The following is a 19,285-nucleotide window of genomic DNA, read 5'->3' as shown; positions in this document are numbered from 1 at the left end:
CGTTCCGAGACTCTGGTCACCAGCACCGGCACATCACTCCTCTCACCCGTCCTCGCCGTCGGGGATGTGGTCGCCGATCCGGACACCAGCGTGGTACGTCCGGCAACTCTCGGCCCCCTTACGGTCTATGTGTTCGACACATTGTCCGACCTGATGCCGACCAACGGTGACATATAAAAGGTGTTTGGTTTCCTGGTTTGCATATGGCTCGCACCCGCCATGCAAAACTTGGGTGGTTTGGTAGGCTGCATGGGCTGGTGAGCCTGGTCCGTGGATGCAAAAGGACGCCTCCCAGCCAGGCTGAGGGAAACACAAGTTTCTCGCGTTTCTTGCATGCAGGCTCTGGCTCGTTCGCTTTTCTTCTACCAGCGGTCGCCGCCGCCCTGGTCAAACCCCGTTGTCCGTGTTCAACCTCCACCAAGCGCCGCCGTCGTCTTCGACCAAGTGTCGTCGCCGTCATCGTTCACAACCAAGGGTAGCCGCCGTCGTCGTCCTCGATCAAGTGCCGCCGCCGTCGTCCTCGACCAAGGGTCGCCGCTGCCGTCCTCGACCAAGCGTCGCCGCCGTCGTCGTCCTCGACCAAGTGCCGTCGCCGTCGTCGTGCTCGACCAAGCGTCGCCGCCGCCGCCGTCCTCGACCAAGTGCCGTCGCCGTCGTCGTCCTTGACGAAGTGCCGTCACCGCCGTCGTCCTCGACCAAGCGTCGCCGCCGCCCCCGTCCTCGACCAAGTGCCGTCGCCGTCGTCCTCGACCAAGCGTTGCAGCCGCCGCCGTCCTCGACCAAGCATCGTTGCTACCGTCGTCGTCCCGCCGTCTGGAGCCGCCGGGCTCCGGATCTCGTCGTTCGCTCTGCTGCGTCACCGCGTTCCTCACTGAAGGAAACGATCGGTGCATTTGCATGGTGACTCGCGGCAACATCGGTCGAGTCTGCGCAACTCGGTCGATCCATCTCCTCTGTTTCAGTTCAAGTATGCGAGATAGAGCATTGCAGTTTTGGTCGCTCGAGCGCTGGATTACGTACTAGCCATCTGTCGCTGAAGTAGACAATGATCAGGCAAGCCCAGCAAAATTCAGAAAAACCTGCTCGTGGTGCAGCAATATCATGCAAGTTCACCAAACACCCATCTCTGCTCATCCTTGCATCCGCCCAACCAGGCCAGGCTCACCCAGGACGCCCCATGCAATGCAGCATGTACATTTTATCAGTAAAATTTATGGTGAAAGTTTGATCCTAGTAGAACTTTTTTGGCTGAGATTTGTTTCTTTCAGCTTACAACAAATCACTATGTTTTTAAATGAAAATTTAGATAACCATAGTGTACACACATAATCTTTCAATATTTTGTGTTGACACTTTGAATTATGGTTTTCAAATATATATTTTTCAAAATGCCGGGCTTCAAGGAGACGGTAGACAAAAACTGGCAGTGACGTATAAACGTGTTTATCTTTCATACCGCAACCACTCTGCATCAGTTTCTTTTTTTTCATTTATTTTATTTATGGGAACACACCGGCCAAAACAACAAGCGCTCAGGGCTGAGAGGAGTGCCAATTGTTAAGAGCAAACGGCAGCAGCGCAGTCAACTATACGTTTGCGCTGACGTTCTCACGATGTAGGCAGGTGCAATCACTATCAAACTGATGGAATGATGGAAAGGTAAGGAACCTTCTCGTGGCTTCTTCCCGTCGCCACGAGCAGGAAGCCTTCCAGGAAAGAAGTTTAGGTCGTTATCTATGCTAAGCCACAAAAGGGGTTGATTTCTTTTTCCATAAAAGAGGTGAGCTGGGGCAATCGACAGTGCAAAGCAAATACCATTCCATAAAAGGGGTTAAATTCTTTTTCCATAAGCTACAGAGATGCTGTAAGAACTAGAACTACTACTACTGAACTTGATGACCGTTTTATCTTGTAAAATTTATTGGAATTACATGGTCTAACATTGCTAAGATATCTACCTGAATTCAAAATTCCTCAAATGAATGATCAACAGATCTCTCTCTGAGATTCCGTTTTCCTGAAGTACATGCTGTACAAACCAGAAAAGGCTACGACACCAGAAGTTTCCGTCATCGCTTCCATGCCGATGAATCGCAATCAGCACCAAGCTGCTGTTGCCCTGATGGGAACCACACGTGCGACTGGTGTGCAAACGGAACACGGCCAGATACAATGAATCTTCTTCACATAGGATTCGCTTCTCTTCGGAGGAGCCGATGACGGAGAGAGTGACGAGAGGAAACCGGAACGGGAACAGAGTCTGGTCAAACGTCGACACCGTGGGAAAAGACGCGCGGCGCGGGACGCCACCGGCACCTATATAAATACAATCTTCATCCACATGTTCAGCCACAGGCATACAGAGCAGAGTTCAGAAGCAAATAATAGAGCATACCATCGTACGTATTTGCGCTGCACAATCTGCATCCAGTTTCCACAAGATGGTAGCGAGCAAGATGGTGGCGAAGGAGGCGATCCCGTTGCTGACGACGCACAGGATGGGCCGGTTCGAGCTCTCCCACCGGGTGGTGCTCGCGCCGCTCACGCGCTGCCGCTCCTAGGCCAACGTGCCGCAGCCGCACGCCGCGGTGTACTACTCGCAGCGGGCCACCAAGGGCGGCCTCCTCATCGCCGAGGCCACCGGCGTTTCCGCCACCGCGCAAGGGTACGCGGAGACCCCCGGCATCTGGACGCAGCAGCAGGTCGACGCCTGGAAGCCCATCGTCGACGCCGTCCACCGCAAGGGCGCTCTGTTTTTCTGTCAGCTTTGGCACGTCGGGAGGGTCTCCACCAACGGTACGCTCCTTTTCCTAAGCAATTAGGCATCGATGCTATTTTGTCTATATGATGCCAATAATCGATTAATTGTTACAGTACTTATCTTGCTCTCTGTTTATATATCTGAACAAAACAGATTTCCAGCCGGACGGACAGGCGCCGATATCAAGCACTGACAAGCAGATAATGCCCGATGCCGAGTCTGGCATGGTCTATTCCAAGCCCCGACAGCTTCAAACGGACGAGATACCGCTGATCGTCGACGACTTCAGACGCGCTGCCCGGAATGCCATCGAGGCGGGGTTCGACGGCGTGGAGATCCACGGGGCACATGGGTACCTATTGGAGCAGTTCATGAAAGACAGCTCTAACGATCGCACCGACGAGTATGGTGGCAGCCTCGAGAACCGATGCCGCTTTGCGGTGGAAGTAATTGATGCTATCGTCAATGAAATTGGTGCTGATCGTGTAGGCATCAGGTTGTCTCCATTCATGGACTATATGGACTGCTTCAACTCCGACCCACATGCACTCGGGATGTCTATTCCCATATGGTAGAGCCGCGGATGACCATTGTGGATGGCAGCAGACAGATACCCCACGGGCTCCTGCCCTTTAGGAAAGCATTCAACGGCACTTTCATTGCCGCTGGAGGATATGATCGAGAGGAAGGCAACAAAGTGGTGGCGGACGGCTATGCTGATCTCGTTGCTTACGGGAGGATCTTTCTGGCTAATCCAGATTTGCCAAAGAGATTCGAGCTCGACTCACCATTGAACAAGTACAACAGTAACACTTACTACACGCAAGATCCTGTCATTGGCTACACAAATTATCCTTTCCTTGAAGGCTCGAATGCCGAGTAGTTCACCCACTTGACTTGAATTAGTGATATGCTTGATTTTATGAAGTATGTAATGATTTATTCAATGTGTGTATGTACGGGGCATGTGCATTGTATCATTTCCACCAATAATTTACTTTTGTTCTCCCATGTAATGCCAATATGCTAAGATATTATTTTTTCCATCAACAGTGACATCACTGCCTTCAACATCCTGTAAGACAAATTCTATTCCCACGGTACCAAAAACAGTGGTGCGTCCTTACCGGTTGGTTTCGTTTTGATGAGGAGGGGTCTTCCCTATCCGGCCTATTCCAATAGCGGCTTCAGCAACCGCAAGGGCTATAACAAAGTTTGTGAAAAATATCTCCCTTTAATTGGCAACTATCAAATAGATCAAAAAATGTTATGAGATTTTCATTAATTGAATTCAAGATAAGTTCAAGACATATTAGAGTTCTAACCGTGTTTCGGCTTGTGATCAATCCATAGATACTAATAAGAAATAAATACACTGAAAAAAATACATGCTCTAACATCATTAACTAACTCCTTATAAATCTTGATTCATTTCAATATGAGGGCAAGAATTGAACCGATTCAATTAATTACAATAGAACAATTACACAACAAAACAGAAAAGAAAGAAGGTATTTGTTAGCAGTAGATGGTTTTAGTAAATCAAAATTGTGATTTTTCAGTTATTTGCGTCTGCCCCGCTAGCCTTTATTGGGACACCAACACAACTCGTACGCGTTGTTAGATCTAGTTGGCCTTGATTCCCTTTTTGTTGTGCCATTTCAGGTAGGTGCTGTGCTGATACACGACGATGCAGGTAGGTAAACCTTGCACGCATTTCTAATGTAAAAATAATAGCTTTCTATTGATTCATTTTCTTTGCGGGAAATTGTCGATCTATTCGTCTTCAATCATGGTAGTACAACGAACACTAGAAAAAAAATTACATCCAGATTTATAGATCACCTAGCGACGACTACAAGCACTGAAGCGAGCCGAAGGCGCGCCGCTGTCATCGCCCCTCCCTCGCTGGAGCCAGGCACAACTTGTTGTAGTTGACAGTCGGAAAGTCTTCGTGCTAAGGTCCCATAGGACCAACGTCCCATAACAGCAAGCGCCGCCGATAAAGAGAATTTTAGATCGAAAGGATCCAACCTGAAGACATATGAACAAAGACGAACAAGACCGGATCTGAGCGGATCCACCAAAGACAACCACTGACCAAATCTCGCGAGATCCGCCGGAGACACACCTCCACACGCCCTCCAAGGATGCTAGACACACCATTGGGACAGAGCTAGGCGGGGAGAATCTTATTCCATCTTCAAAAAGCCGTCGCCGTCTCGTCTTCTTGAACAGGACACAAACCCTAACAACACTTGAAGAAGCACCTGAAAATGGAGCCCTCCCGCCGGCAAGGGCCGGGATCCATGGCGCACCCATGGCCCTAAGGCCACAGGAGACGTGGGAGATCGGCGCCACCGCCGACGGGAGGTAGAAACCCTAGCCGCCTTTTCTTGGAGGATGGACTACCATGATTCGTTTTTGCCATTGGGATGCCCAGTTACAACGCGTCTGGTACTTCTATGCGGTCAGGCACGTGATTCTCGAGTCCTATGCCGTCGGGCACAACAGATAGTTTTGCGCATGAGGCCGCCGATTAGAGTCAGCTGGAGTAGATCATCAAAGTTTGACCCAAAATATAAAACGTATAAGACTACCAAAATATGATCCATATGCTATAGAAAGTAATAGTACTATAGAATTTCTGTTCAAAAGAGCATACCAACGGTGACATATAGTATACATTTTATCAGTAAAATTTATGGTGAAGGTTTGACCCTACTAGAATATTTTGGAGCTGAGATTTGTTTCATTTAGCTTACAAATATCTATATTTTTAAATGAAAATTTAGAGAACCATACTGGACACACATAAGCTTTCAGTATTTGACTTTGAATTATGGTTTTCAACTTTTGTTGTTCTAAATACCGGGCTCCAAGGAGACGGTAACCAAAAACTTGCAGTGACGTATAAACGTGTTTCTCTTTCTTATACAACGACAAGTTGGCATCAGTTTTCTTTCATTTATTTTATTTATGGGAACACACTTCACTTGATGAGGCCGAAACAACAAGCGCTCACGGCTGAGAGAAGTGATTAGAGGTGAACTAAAGTAATGCAGTGCCAATTGTTAGAGCATCTCTAATAGATGATGTATATTTTGGTGCTCCAAACCGGTGATGTAAAAATTTGGAGCACCAAATAAATGCTTTTTACATTTTCGAAAAAGACTCAACTCCAACAGATGGTCCAAAACGGAGATGTAAATAAAAGAGCAACTCCAACATATGGTCCAAAACAAAAAAGTAAAACCGGCCGGCGGCCGCGCGGCTGCTGTTCAGCCACTTTACAACCACTGTACAACCGCACATATTGTAAAAAAAACATCTAAAAACATTAAAATTTATACATGTCCACAATATCAAATTATTACATAGTTCTTCAAATCCACGAGATCAAATGTACACAAATAGAACATAGTTTTGCACAATACAACATAGTTTTTCACAAACAAATAATGAATCTATGCGGCTTTTTCGCCATGCCATTTCCAATGTCTTCCATTAAATCTTTCTGGAGTTGATCATGAACATCCGTGTCTCTAATCTCGTTGTACACCTTCATGAAACGTCTAATCCGATGTTCTTTTCGCATGGGTGAACAAGAATGCCCATGAAGTAATAGAAGTTGTAATCTAAATTTTTTCCATGCTCGTTCTTAATGATCATATTATGCATAATCACGTAAGCAGTCATGATGTACCAAAGGATTTTTTGATCCCAGAATCTAGATGGTTCTCGCACAATAGCACATTGAGATTGCAAAACCCCAAAAGCCATCTCAACATCTTTTATAGCGGCCGCTTGTGCATTGTGAAAGACGAGTTCTTTCTTACCTTCGGGTTTTGCAACCGGCTTGACAAATGTACTCCACCTTGGGTAGATCCCATCTGCAATATAGTACCCATAGTTGTATGTGCGGCCATTTGCTTCGAAAGTCACTGTTGGTGCTTCTCCATTTGCTAACTTGGCAAATAGAGGTGACCGGTCGAGCACGTTGATGTCGTTGTGAGATCCAGACATCCCAAAATATGCATGCCAAATCCATGTTTCATGATCGGCAACTGCCTCAAGGATGATAGTGGCATCCTTCCCATGACCCTTGAATTGTGCCATGCTTTTGGGCAGTTCTTCCATTTCCAATGCATGCAATCCACAGACCCGAGCATACCTAGAAACTCTCGAGCTTTGTTCATCTCCAAAAGCCTCTGAATGTCGTGAGCATTTGGTGCTCTCAAGTACTGTGGACCAAACAATTCTACCATAGTCATTGCAAATTGCTTGACATAGAAGATAGAAGTGCTCTCTACCATCGCCAAGTTGTCATCAATGTAATCTGCCGGAACACCATATGCCAAGCGGCAGTGACCTTCTGTTCAGTGCTATGGCCTAGCAACCCGGCACAGTTCCTTCTCTGCTCGAAGGCTGGATTATGCTACTTCACAGAATTGCAAATGTGGATGAACAAATCTTTCAACATTCTGAAACGGCGTCGAAAGTATTTCTCCGGGAAAACAGGTGGTGATCCAAAGTAGTTGCGCATCAACCGTTTGTGTGCATCAGTCCGTTCTCTCCAAATGAACGCACGACCATAGACGGAACCACCGTGCTTCGGCTTCTTCCCCTTGTGCATGGCCACTAGCATAGCAATGTCCTCTTCTTCATGCAAATCAAATTCCTCGTCCGACGATGAACCATCCACGAATGAGGAGTCAACCGAACTCATCTACAATGCAGATAACCACCGTCAAACATACTATTCAATCCCAATTTAAATCAACTTTCGTCGTTTTTTTACCTTGGAGAATTCCGTCGAACACCTTATGCGCGGGGTGGAAGAAGATGGCCGGCGGTTGGATTGTTCGTTGCTGCGGACGGTTGCGGACGGCGGTGCAGAGGAGAAGGGAGCTCGGCGGCCGGCGGAGAGGAGCTATACGGGCTGCCGGACCGCCGGACCACCGGACCACCGGAGCCGGCGAATCCAGCCGCGTCTGCTTCCCGAAACAGCGGCGCCGGGGCGGCTGCGAGACGCCCTCCGGCGGGGGAGGTGACGCGGGCTAGGGCGGCGGCGACGACGACTTGGGCGGTGACGGCGGCGATTTCCGGCAGCTCGTGCTCGGGCGGGCGCGAGCGGGAAGGTAAATGAACTGGCGGTTGGTCGTTTCACAGGCGGCCGCGGTTTTACATCAGATGTATCTCGTGATGTAAATTTGCATCACGAAGTTTTCATTTTTACATCTCCGGGAGGCGGTGATGTATTTTTTTTACATATGGACCATTTGTTGGAGCAGCGTTTTTTGCTCTCGAAGATCCAAAAGTTAGGTATTTTTACATATGAACCGTCTATTGGAGATGCTCTTAAGAGCAAATGGCGGCAGCTATACGTTTGCGCCAACCTAGATGGAAGTTTTATGTAAATTAATTTTCTGACATGTACCCTCACAGTAAGTCTCCAGAACATCGTTCAGGGTATTTGTGCTTTTGTCATATCCTATTACAAAGAAAGCATTGCCGCCTTCAAATAAGTGACGCAAGATAGGTGTGGTCCACTTCTACCATTATGAAATCCTTTGAGACCACTAGAGAATTCCTTCAGTTGCATTAAACATGATAAACCTTCAACACATAACAAAAATAAACATGGACTAATAGGATCGCCCTGGCGAATGCCTCTAGTTGGGGTGAAGGAGTCGGTTAATTCATTGTTAACCTTAGAGGTGACACATCTCATAACAGTGTCAACGCAAGAGGATTCAAACCCCAATTGCACAAGAACATCTTTTAAATTTTTTCATTCAACCTTGTCATAGGCTTTTGCCATGTTGTTTATTAGGCCGAAAAGGAGTGTGCTAATTGCTTATGAATGCTCGTGAAATACTTAGCCACAGGTATTTTTGACCGCACATGCAAGCAGTCTTCATTATTAAGAATCAATAATTTTCAAGATATTATTACTAAAGTGCATGCACACACCAAGTTTGGTGTCATTTATTCTTTAAAGTGTGAATAATTTCAGGAATCCAAAGACATTTTAGATGAGCATTGCGTATTCACTCTAAAGACAAGGAACGCATGTGGCATCGGCGCATTTGAACTACAAGATGATACCCTCCGTGTCGCTGTGAGAATCAGTTGCAGTATGTTTCAGTGAGATTTGTTTGTATGAAACATGAATATCTGGATTGATGATATATTAATTCAAAATATAAATACATATTATATATTGTATTTGATTATTGTGTAGTCAAAACATACTTATTATATAAGTAGCATGATATTTGGAAAAAGTATTCTCATGCATGTTGAGGTGATCATTTGATAAGGTGACATGCATGTGTGGTGATGTGAGTTGTGCGGCTAAAATAAATTGAAGTAGCGATGAGATAACATGTGTTTATATTAAGACAATAGAAGTAGTAGGGATAATGTGTAGCTCGACACTGGCTTGAGCTTTGGTTTTAGCATTAAACCAAATACGATAGCATAAATTAATATTGTACTAATAATAACTAAATAATTTTTTTATGTTGAGATGATTAAAATGACACTTTCTCAAAAAAAATTATTAGGTACTGGGTTGGGTCGAGCTTGACATGTTTTTGTTGGGGAACACAGTAATTTCAACAAATTTCCTACGCACACGCAAGATCATGGTGATGCATAGCAACGAGAGGGGAGAGTGTCGTCTACGTACCCTCGTACACCGTAATCGGAAGCGTTATAACAACGCGGTTGATGTAGTCGTATGTCTTCACGATCGACCGATCCTCAGCACCGAACGGACGGCACCTCCGCGTTCAGCACACGTTCAGCTCGATGACGTCCCGCGAACTCATGATCCAGTAGAGCTTCCGGGAAGAGTTTTGTCAGCACGACGGCGTGGTGACGGTGATGATGATGCTACCGACGCAGGGCTTCGCCTAAGCACCGCTACGATATGACTGAGGTGGATTATGGTGGAGGGGGGCACCGCACACGGCTAAGAGATCAATGATCAATTGTTGTGTCTATGGGGTGCCCCTGGTCACGTATATAAAGGATGGAGGGAGGAGGAGGCTGGCCCTCATAGGGCGCGCCAAAGTGTGGAGTCCTACTAGGACTCCCTAGTCCTAATAGGATTCCACCTCCCACATGGAATAGGAAAAAGGGAAGGGAGAAGGAGAAGGAAGGAAGGGGGCGCCCCCTTTCCCTAGTCCAATTCGGACCAGTCCATGGGGAAGGGGCGCGACCACCCTTGAGGCCTTTCTCTCCTTTCCCGTATGGCCCATTAAGGCCCAACACGAATTCTCGTAACTCTCTAGTACTCCGAAAAATACCTGAATCACCCGGAACCTTTCCAATGTCCGACTATGGCCTTCCAATATATCGATCTTTACGTCTCGACCATTTCGAGACTCCTCGTCATATCCGTGATCCCATCCAGGACTCTGAACTACCTTCGGTACATCAAAACACATAACCTCATAATACCGATCGTCACTGAATGTTAAGCGTGCGGACCCTACGGGTTCGAGAACTATGTAGACATGACCGAGACTCATCTCCGGTCAATAACCAATAGCGGAACCTGGATGCTCATATTGGCTCCCAGATATTCTATGAAGATCTTTATCGGTCAAACCGCATAACAAGATACGTTGTTCCCTTTGTCATCGGTATGTTACTTGCCCGAGATTCGATCGTCGGTATCTCAATACCTAGTTCAATCTCGTTACCGGAAAGTCTCTTTACTCGTTCCGTAATGCATCATCCCACAACTAACTCATTTGTCACATTGCTTGCAAGGCTTATAGTGATGTGCATTACCGAGAGGGCCCAGAGATACCTCTCTGATACACAGAGTGACAAATTCTAATCTCGATCTATGCCAACTCAACAAACACCATCGGAGACACCTGTAGAGCATCTTTATAATCACCCAGTTATGTTGTGATGTTTGATAGCACACAAAGTGTTCCTCCGGTATTCGGGAGTTGCATAATCTCATAGTCATAGGAACATGTATAAGTCATGAAGAAAGCAATAGCAACATACTAAACGATCAAGTGCTAAGCTAACGGAATGGGTCAAGTCAATCACATCGTTCTCTAATGATGTGATCCCGTTAATCAAATGACAACTCATGTCTATGGCTAGGAAACTTAACCATCTTTGATTCAACGAGCTAGTCAAGTAGAGGCATACTAGTGACACTCTGTTTGTCTATGTATTCACACTTGTACTAAGTTTCCGGTTAATACAATTCTAGCATGAATAATAAACATTTATCATGAAATAAGGAAATAAATAATAACTTTATTATTGCCTCTAGGGCATTTTTTTTCAGTCTCCCACTTGCACTAGAGTCAATAATCTAGTTGACATCGCCATGTGATTTAACACCAATAGTTCACATCACCATGTGATTAACACACATAGTTCACATCGCCATGTGACCAACACTCAAAGGGTTTACTAGAGTTAGTAATCCTAGTTCACATCGCCATGTGATTAACACCCAAAGAGTACTAAGGTGTGATCATGTTTTTCTTGTGAGAGAAGTTTAGTCAACGGGTCTGCCATATTCAGATCCGTGTGTATTTTGCAAATTTCTATGTCAACAATGCTCTGCACGGAGCTACTCTAGCTAATTTCTCCCACTTTCAATATGTATCCATATTGAGACTTAGAGTCACCTGGATCAGTGTCAAAACTTGCATCGACGTAACCCTTTACGACGAACCTTTTATCACCTCCATAACCGAGAAACATATCCTTATTTCACTAAGGATAATTTTGACCGCTGTCCAGTGATCTACTCCTAGATCACTATTGTACTCCCTTGCCAAACTTAGTGTAGGGTATACAATAGATTTGGTACACAGCATGGCATACTTTATAGAACCTATGGCTGAGGCATAGGGAATGACTTTCATTCTCTTTCTATCTTCTGTCGTGGTCGGGCTTTGAGTCTTACTCAATTTCACACCTTGCAATACAGGCAAGAACTCCTTCTTTGACTGTTCCATTTTGAACTACTTCAAAATTTTGTCAAGGTATGTACTCATTAAAAAAACTTATCAAGCGTCTTGATCTATCTCTATAGAACTTGATGCTCAATATGTAAGCAGCTTCATCGAGGTCTTTCTTTGAAAAAACTCCTTTCAAAAACTCCTTTATGCTTTCCAGAAAATTCTACATTATTTCTGATTAACAATATGTCATTCACATATACTTATCAGAAATGATGTAGTGCTCCCATTCACTTTCTTGTAAACATAGGCTTCACCGCAAGTCTGTATAAAACTATATGCTTTGATCAACTCATCAAAGCGTATATTCCAACTCTGAGATGCTTGCACCAGTCCATAGATGGATCGCTGGAGCTTACACATTTTGTTAGCACCTTTAGGATCGACAAAACCTTCTGTTTGCATCATATACAACTCTTCTTTAATAAATCCATTAAGGAATGTAGTTTTGACATCCATTTGCCAGATTTCATAAAATGTGCCAATTTGCTAACATGATTCGGACAGACTTAAGCATCGCTACGAGTGAGAAAATCTCATCGTAGTCAACACCTTGAACTTTGTCAAAAACCTTTTTCGAGAAGTCTAGCTTTGTAGATAGTAACACTACTATCAGCGTCCGTCTTCCTCTTGAAGATCCATTTATTTTCTATGGATTATCGATCATCGGGTAAGTCAACCAAAGTCCACACTTTGTTCTCATACATGGATCCCATCTCAGATTTCATGGCCTCAAGCCATTTCGCGGAATCTGGGCTCATCATCGCTTCCTCATAGTTCGTAGGTTCGTCATGGTCAAGTAACATGACCTCCAGAACAGGATTACCGTACCACTCTGGTGCGGATCTCACTCTGGTTGACCTACGAGGTTCGGTAATAACTTGATCTGAAGTTACATGATCATCATCATTAGCTTCCTCACTAATTGGTGTAGGAGTCACAGGAACAGATTTCTGTGATGAACTACTTTCCAATAGGGGAGCAGGTACAGTTACCTCATCAAGTTCTACTTTCCTCCCACTCACTTCTTTCGAGAGAAACTCTTTCTCTATAAAGGATCCATTCTTAGTAGCGAATGTCTTGCCTTCGGATCTGTGATAGAAGGTGTACCCAACTGTCTCCTTTGGGTATCCTATGAAAACACATTTTCTCCGATTTGGGTTTGAGCTTATCAGGATGAAACTTTTTCACATAAGCATCGTAACCCCAAACTTTAAGAAACGACAACTTTGGTTTCTTGCCAAACCACAGTTCATATGGTGTCATCTCAACGGATTTAGATGGTGCCCTATTTAACGTGAATGCAACTGTCTCTAATGCATAACCCCAAAACGATAGTGGTAAATTGGTAAGAGACATCATAGATTGCACCATATCTAATAAAGTACGGTTACGATGTTCGGACACACCATTATGCTGTGGTGTTCCAGGTGGCGTGAATTGCGAAACTATTCCGCATTGTTTCAAATGAAGACCAAACTCGTAACTCAAATATTCTCCTCCACGATCAGATCGTAGAAACTTTATTTTCTTGTTACGATGATTTTCCACTTCACTCAGAAATTTTTAAACTTTTCAAATGTTTCAGATTTATGTTTCATCAAGTAGATATACCCATATCTTCTCAAATCATCTGCGAATGTCAGAAAATAACGATACCTGCCGCGAGCCTCAACACTCATCGGACTGCATACATCAGTATGTATTATTTCCAGCAAGTCTGTTGCTCGCTCCATTGTTCCAGAGAACGGAGTCTTAGTCATCTTGCCCATGAGGCATGGTTCGCAAGCATCAACTGATTCATAATCAAGTGATCCAAAAGCCCATCAGCATGGATTTTCTTCATGCGCTTTACACCAATATGACCTAAACGGCAGTGCCACAAATAAGTTGCACTATCATGATTAACTTTGCATCTTTTGGCTTCAATATTATGAATATGTGTATCACTACGATAGAGATTCAATAAACCATTCACCTTGGGTGTATGACCATTGAAGGTTTTATTCATGTAAATAGAACAACAATTATTCTCTGACTTTAAATGTATAACCGTATTGCAATAAACATGATCAAATCATATTCATGCTTAACGCAAACACCAAATAACATTTATTTAGGTTCAATAATAATCCCGAAAGTATAGGGAGTGTGCGATGATGATCATATCAATCTTGGGACCACTTCCAACACACATCGTCACTTCACCCTTGACTAGTCTCTGTTCATTCTGCAACTCCCGTTTCGAGTAACTAATCTTAGCAACTGAACTAGTATCACATACTGAGGGGTTGCTATAAACACTAGTAAAGTACACATCAATAACATGTAAATCAAATATACCTTGTTCATTTTGCCATCCTTCTTATCCGCCAAATACTTGGGGCAGTTCTGCTTCTAGTGACCAGTCCCTTTGCAGTAGAAGTACTTAGTCTCAGGCTTAGGTCCAGACTTGGGCTTCTTCACTTGAGCAGCAACTTGCTTGCCGTTCTTCTTGAAGTTCCCCTTCTTCCCTTTGCCCTTTTCTTGAAACTAGTGGTCTTGTCAACCATCAACACTTGATGCTTTTCTTGATTTCTACCGTCGTCAATTTCAGCATCACGAAGAGCTTGGGAATCGTTTCCGTTATCCCTTGCATATTATAGTTCATCACGAAGTTCTAGTAACTTGGTGATAGTGACTAGAGAACTCTATCAATCACTATCTTATCTAGAAGATTAACTCCCACTTGATTCAAGTGATTGTAGTACTCAGACATTCCGAGCACATGCTCACTAGCTGAGCTATTCTCCTCCATCTTGTAGGCAAAGTGCTTGTCAAAGGTCTCATACCTTTTGTCATGGGCATGAGTCTGAAATACTAATTTCAACTCTTGGAACATCTCATATGCTCCGTGGCGTTCAAAACGTCTTTGAAGCCCCGAAGCCGTAAAGCATGGTGCACTAAACTATGAAGTAGTCATCATATCGAGCTTGCAAACGTTCATAACGTCTGCATCTGCTCCTGCAATCGGTCTATCACCTAGCGGTGCATCAAGGACATAATTCTTCTGTGCAGCAATGAGGACAATCCTCAGATCACGGACCTAGTCCGCATCATTGCTACTATCATCTTTCAACATAGTTTTTCTCTAGGAACATATCAAAAATAAAAGGGGAAAGCTATACGTGAGCAATTGATCTACAACATAGATATGCAAATACTATCAGGAGTAAGTTCATGATAAATTTAAGTTCAATTAATCATATTACTTAAGAACTCCCACTTAGATAGACATCCCTCTAATCATCTAAGTGATCACGTGATCCATATCAACTAAACCATGTCCGATCATCACATGAGATGGAGTAGTTTTCAATGGTGAACATCACTATGTTGATCATATCTACTATATGATTCACGCTCGACCTTTCGGTCTCAGTGTTCCGAGGCCATATCTGCATATGCTAGGCTCGTCAAGTTTAACCCGAGTATTCTGCATGTGTAAAACTGGCTTGAACCCGTTGTATGTGAACATAGAGCTTATCACACCCAATCATCACGTGGTGTCTCAGCACGAAGAACTGTCGCAACGGTGCATACTCAGGGAGAACACTTATACCTTAAAATTTTAGTAAGGGATCATCTTATAAAGCTACCGCCGAACTAAGCAAAATAAGATGTATAAAAGATAAACATCACATGCAATCAAAAATATGTGACATGATATGGCCATGATCATCTTGCGCCTTTGATCTCCATCTCCAAAGTACCGTCATGATCTCTATCGTCACCGGCATGACACCATGATCTCCATCATCTTGATCTCTATCAACGTGTCGTCACATGGTCGTCTTGCCAACTATTGCTCTTGCAACTATTGCTGTCGCATAGCGATAGAGTAAAGCAATTATTTGGCAGTTGCATCTTATGCAATAAAGAGACAACCATAAGGCTTCTGCCAGTTGCCGATAACTTCAACAAAACATGATCATCTCATACAACAACTTACATCTCATCACGTCTTGACCATATCACATCACAACAAGCCCTGCAAAAACAAGTTAGATGTCCTCTACTTTGTTGTTGCAAGTTTTACGTGGCTGCTACGGGCTGTACAAGAACCGTTCTTACCTACGCGTCAAAACCACAATGATTTTTCGTCAAGTATGTGCTGTTTTAACCTTCAACAATGACCGGGCGTAGCCACACTCGATTCAACTAAAGTTGGAGAAACTGACACCCGCCAGCCACCTGTGTGCGAAGCACGTCGGTAGAACCAGTCTTGCGTAAGCGTACGCGTAATGTCGGTCTGGGCCGCTTCATCCAACAATACCGCCGAATGAAAGTATGACATGCTGGTAAGCAGTATGACTATTATCGCCCACAACCCACTTGTGTTCTACTCGCGCATATAACATCTACGCATAAACCGGGCTCGGATGCCACTCTTGGGGAACACAGTAATTTAAAAAAAATTCTACGCACACGCAAGATCATGGTGATGCATAGCAACGAGAGGGGAGAGTGTCGTCTACGTACCCTCATAGACCGTAAGCGGAAGCGTTATAACGACGCGGTTGATGTAGTTGTACATCTTCACGATCGACCGATCCTCAGCACCGAACGTACGGCACCTCCGCGTTCAGCACACGTTCAGCTCGGTGACGTCCCGCGAACTCACGATCCAGTAGAGCTTCCGGGAAGAGTTTCGTCAGCACGACGGCATGGTGACGGTGATGATGATGCTACCGACGCAGGCTTCGCCTAAGCACCGCTACGATATGACCGAGGTGGATTATGGTGGAGGGGGGCACCACACACGGCTAAGAGATCAATGATCAATTGTTGTGTCTATGGGGTGCCCCCTGGTCACGTATATAAAGGATGGAGGGAGGAGGAGGCTGGCCCTCATACGGCGCGCCAAAGTGTGGAGTCCTACTAGGACTCCCTAGTCCTAGTAGGATTCCACCTCCCACATGGAATAGGAAAAAGGGAAGGGAGAAAGAGAAGGAAGGAAGGGGGCGCCCCCTTTCCCTAGTCCAATTTGGACCAGTCCACGGGGAAGGGGCGCGACCAACCTTGAGGCCTTTCTCTCCTTTCCCGTATGGCCCATTAAGGCCCAATACGAATTCCCGTAACTCTCCGGTACTCCGAAAAATACCCGAATCACTCGGAACCTTTCCGATGTCCGAATATGGCCTTCCAATATATCGATCTTTACGTCTCGACCATTTCGAGACTCCTCGTCATATCCGTGATCTCATCCGGGATTCTGAACTACCTTCGGTACATCAAAACACATAAACTCATAATACTGATCGTCACTGAACGTTAAGCATGCGGACCCTACGGGTTCGAAAACTATGTAGACATGACCGAGACTCATCTCCAGTCAATAACCAATAGCGGAACCTGGATGCTCATATTGGCTCCCACATATTCTACGAAGATCTTTATCAGTCAGACCGCATAACAACATACGTTGTTCCCTTTGTCATCGGTATGTTACTTGCCCGAGATTCGATCATCGGTATCTCAATACCTAGTTCAATCTCGTTACCGGCAAGTCTCTTTATTCGTTCCGTAATGCATCATCCCACAACTAACTCATTTGTCACATTGCTTGCAAGGCTTATAGTGATGTGCATTACCGAGAGGGCCCAGAGATACCTCTCCGATACACGGAGTGACAAATCCTAATCTCGATCTATGCCAACTCAATAAACACCATCGGAGACACCTGTAGAGCATCTTTATAATTACCCAGTTACGTTGTGATGTTTGATAGCACACAAAGTGTTCCTCCGGTATTCGTGAGTTGCATAATCTCATAGTCATAGGAACATGTATAAGTCATGAAGAAAGCAAGAGCAACATACTAAACGATCAAGTGCTAAGCTAACGGAATGGGTCAAGTCAATCACATCATTCTCTAATGATGTGATCTCGTTAATCAAATGACAACTCATGTCTATGGCTAGGAAACTTAACCATCTTTGATTCAACGAGCTAGTCAAGTAGAGGCATATTAGTGACACTCTGTTTGTCTATGTATTCACACATGTACTAAGTTTCCGGTTAATACAATTCTAGCATGAATAATAAACATTTATCATGAAATAAGGAAATAAATAATAACTTTATTATTGCCTCTAGGGCATATTTTTTTCAGTTTTGTAGTTGTGCATATTCAAGCCGACCAGGCTTGTGGTGAACACATATTTGAAAACATCCACCAAAGAAATATATATATTTCAATAGAATAATATTTGTAATATATTATATCTGAAGTGGTATAGTTCATTAATTATTTAATCATGATATATTTGTTGAAGAAAACATAACTACATTCATAAAATACTTTGGCATAGACTACTGATGTAAGAGCAACTCTAACAGAGTCGCCAATTGGGTAACCCGGTGAGGCATATGGAGCACACTGCATATGGATACAGAGGCTGCCATGGCAAAGCACAAATGTGGAATCCTCAGAAAAGCGCATTTTATTAAAATTTCCCTTGTGCGACCCATTTCTCAGTGGCTAGAAGACATATTCCTTTCCGATGTCAACAATGAAAGTCTTTAAACTAGGATTTCAACTGGGATATCAACTAAGATTTCAACATGAATTTACAAAATGAATTTTCAAAACAATTACAACTTGGATTTCCACAACCTTGGACACTATGATTCTCTACTGATTGAACTATATTCTGTTCCTCCCCTTGGAAGTGACCTCATAGGTGGTGAGGCTTCAGTTGCTACGATCAACCACGTGGTCGACGAACGCATGTGCATCCTGATGCGGGATACAACCACATTTTTTTAAGACCAGCGTGCGCACGACATCCATTTCCGCGTAGGTGGCCACTGAGATGCGATCGAAGTAGTCGAGGGTGGCAGGGAGGCAGGTGCGGCTCACGGTTCAGCCTTATGATGCGTGTTATCCTTAACCCACGCGGAGTAGTGGCACACCCTCTCCCAGAACTTTTCTCTCAGCACGGTCCTCTTCGGTCTCACCGAGGAAGGTCCGTGGGGAGTGCTCAACTGCATAGAGATGGGCGTTGAGGGTGATTGTAGCGATGATGGGGAAGTGCGATGAGAGGGGACGGGTTCACAACTGCCTTAGTGCGAGGGGGCGATGGGGTGAGTGTGGTGGCGACAATGATGGGGGCGAAGGAGATTTTACATACCTGAGTATGGGCACGCTCCGGCATAAAATGGGGCGGATTTTCCGCGTGCATATAGGGAAAGGGTGCGGAACATGACGACGGCCATTAATTGGCGTTGTTCGTGGTGAAAAGGTGTTTGCTGCATTGACACACGCGGAAGCGGCAGCAGTGCGGATGACAACGCTGTTGACCGATCAACGCGCGGGAGGAAGAGATCAACCTGAAACGTCGCTTCTGCGCGAGCGGTTGTGGATGGGGAGAACTTCATATCAACGTCCACAACCTTGAAATATGAAGGCTACCGAGAGCGATATGTAGCATGCTCCATAAATTATGCCGATCCATATGTATATAAC

The 19,285-nt window shown here is 44.7% G+C and overlaps 1 pseudogene across 1 annotated transcript; it reads left to right on the top strand.

Moving 5' to 3' along the window:
* The first annotated feature begins 2,090 nt into the window (after nt 1-2,090).
* On the top strand, nt 2,091-3,754 carry LOC123167569 (12-oxophytodienoate reductase 1-like; annotated as a pseudogene). Its single transcript, XR_006483968.1, has 2 exons — nt 2,091-2,796; nt 2,915-3,754. The product of XR_006483968.1 is annotated as a 12-oxophytodienoate reductase 1-like (transcript).
* Nucleotides 3,755-19,285: the final 15,531 nt, after the last annotated feature.

This window comes from Triticum aestivum, chromosome 7D (genome assembly GCF_018294505.1).
Source record: "Triticum aestivum cultivar Chinese Spring chromosome 7D, IWGSC CS RefSeq v2.1, whole genome shotgun sequence".
NCBI classification, from domain to species: Eukaryota; Viridiplantae; Streptophyta; class Magnoliopsida; order Poales; family Poaceae; genus Triticum; species Triticum aestivum.
Note: the sequence above shows the minus strand (reverse complement) of the source record. Positions and strands in the feature narration are given on the sequence as shown.